This window comes from Theropithecus gelada, chromosome 13, assembly GCF_003255815.1.
Source record: "Theropithecus gelada isolate Dixy chromosome 13, Tgel_1.0, whole genome shotgun sequence".
Taxonomy (NCBI): domain Eukaryota; kingdom Metazoa; phylum Chordata; class Mammalia; order Primates; family Cercopithecidae; genus Theropithecus; species Theropithecus gelada.
In genome coordinates, this window is record NC_037681.1 from 69460546 (window position 1) to 69462919 (window position 2374).

General features: G+C 46.5%; 1 pseudogene; it reads right to left on the reverse strand.

Annotated features, from left to right (window-relative positions):
- Positions 1–330: 330 nt before the first annotated feature.
- On the reverse strand, positions 331–1862 carry LOC112605230 (annotated as a pseudogene).
- Between the last annotated feature and the right edge of the window lie 512 nt (positions 1863–2374).

Below are 2374 nucleotides of genomic sequence, written 5' to 3' on the forward strand. Positions count from 1 at the left end.
CTTCTCTGAACAGGAGCCTGTACTGTCTTCAATCCTGTGCATCGAGTGTCTACCACAGGCAAACAGTTTTCTCCCTACTTTGTAGTAATGCAATCTTCCTATTAGCAAAAAGAGGTAACCAGCCCCTGTAGACTGAAGGGACCAGAGTCACAGGATAAGGATTTCCTCTTAATATTTTTTATTTTGATGTTTGAACTCCTGATGCAACATTCTAGAACAGGGTGTCAGGACCTGCTATGCCCAAGGGACTGACAAAGGAAAAAGCTCTGTTTATTTTGTGTGATTTGATGGACAGATGAAAAACTTAACACACAATAACAGAAGTTGGTTGTTAATAAATCACATCCTAGTCTTTCAGCACTTCCGTAAGCAGATGACATTTTCAGTTTTCTAGCTCTTGTAGTTTTAACACTGCAACATCAATGATGCATATGTCCAGAATCAGTTAAAAAGACTGTCAAATTATTTTATTTCATCTATTTTTTTCACTGTCTCTTGGTCCCAAGTGTATCAGAAGGATTACCTTTTGGCATTCTCCGCTATTGCGCGTTGGGATGCTCTCGATTGTCCCTGTGTTTTGTGGGCCGGTTGGGAGAGGGAGCTTGGGAAGGATGTGCCACTGTGTGGAGGTTGTGAGTCACTGGGATGCCTCCAAGGATGATCCCTTCCTTAGCTGCAGGGAGAGCTCCTGGAGCCACGCCCACGATGCCTGGCAGATACCTGTATGTGGCACCATTGAGCTCGAGATGAATTGCTTGCTGTTCTATTACTGACCAAGGCGCTGATGTGACAAAGAATTCCTTGTTCACACAGTTTCTTAAGCTTTCTGAATGCAACCTGTGATGGCTCAGCAGATCTCGGTGGCAGCTGCCTCTCATCTCCAGCGACGCCTGCTCTCTGTACCAGGCAGTATGGGGAGTACAGATGAAATTCGGTACATCTTTCAACGGACCCTGAATAAAGCTAAAGGGCTCTGATTCCTGCATGTCGAGGGCTGCCCCTCTATCCTGCTTTCCTTGGGGGCCTGTCCTAAGGCTTTCTTGTCCACCAAGTTACCACGGGCTGCCTTCACAAGGAATTCTCCCTCCCTCATCTGATTTATAGTAAAGTCATTGGTGAGGTTGTGGTTATGTTCACTGAAACTGCAGTGCATGGAGAGGTGGTCACTCTGATACAGCAAATCCTGCAGGGCATAGACCCTCTGCAGGCCCAGGGGCTGCTCTATCCCATCCTGCAAGTAGGGGTTATAAAATAAGACACTGAATCCGAAGGCCTTGGCTTGAACTGCAATCGCCTACTCCGTGCCACTGAAGCGGATGAGGCCCAGCGTCTTCCCAGGGATGCCGGCCGCTCCTGATCCACCTCTGCTCCATGCTCTGTACCCGCGTGCCTTCCCGCAGTGCCTAGTATAGCCACGGTTCCTCTGGTACAGATTGAGAATGTGGCAGATGGTGGAGTTGGCTGTTTCTTCCTTGGCTGGGAACGGATGTTGCACACAGCAATCCCGAGCTCACAGGCAGCCTTGATGTCCACATTGTCATGGCCAGTGCCTACCCACAACAGTCACTCTCAGGGCCTTGAACTTCTCCAGGTCCTCCCTGGCGAAGGTGATTTTGCGGCATGTCATGGCGCCCACGGCTTCATTTAAAACCTAATGGTGGATCTCCTGCGTGGACTGTACATAAGAGAAGGCCACGGTGGCCAGGTCCTTCAGGATGGGCATGTCCACGGTGCAGTTGCGGTGGTCCAGCAGCACCACAGGGGGTGTGGTGCCGGGGGCCGTTCAGGACCTGGGGGCGGATACCTTCACAGATTCTGTCCAATCACTGCCTCTTGACCTTGTGCTTATCCACAAGGGCCATTCTTATGGAACTGTGCAAATCTCAGATCAACAGGCAAAGCAATCCTGTAAGAACTTAGAGGAACTCGCGGGAGTCTGCGTGCATGACGCCACTATGAACCCACTATAAACCTGTCCACTAACTCTGTAGCCTGATGTGATTTTTCTCTCTACTTCACTTTGAATGTCCTAAAGATTTTGCTTTGTATTACTCTAGAGCTCATATATAGTCACATTATTTTATCCTCATTGAAATTTGTACCCTATGGTACTATAAAATACCCTTCCCTGACTTGTTAAATACTTCTTAGCCTGAATTTAATTTGGTATAATATTCAGATTGTGATTTTCTTCTTTTTGTATGCATTTGCCTAACATGCTTTTGTCCATTCTATTATTTTCAGCTTTTATGAGAATCTATATTCAGCACAGAATTCAATTTTATGTTGTGGTATATTCTGAATGTCTTTATAAAGAGGTGGGTTTAACTCTTTCACATTTATTAGTATAACAAATATAACATCCCAATCCTCT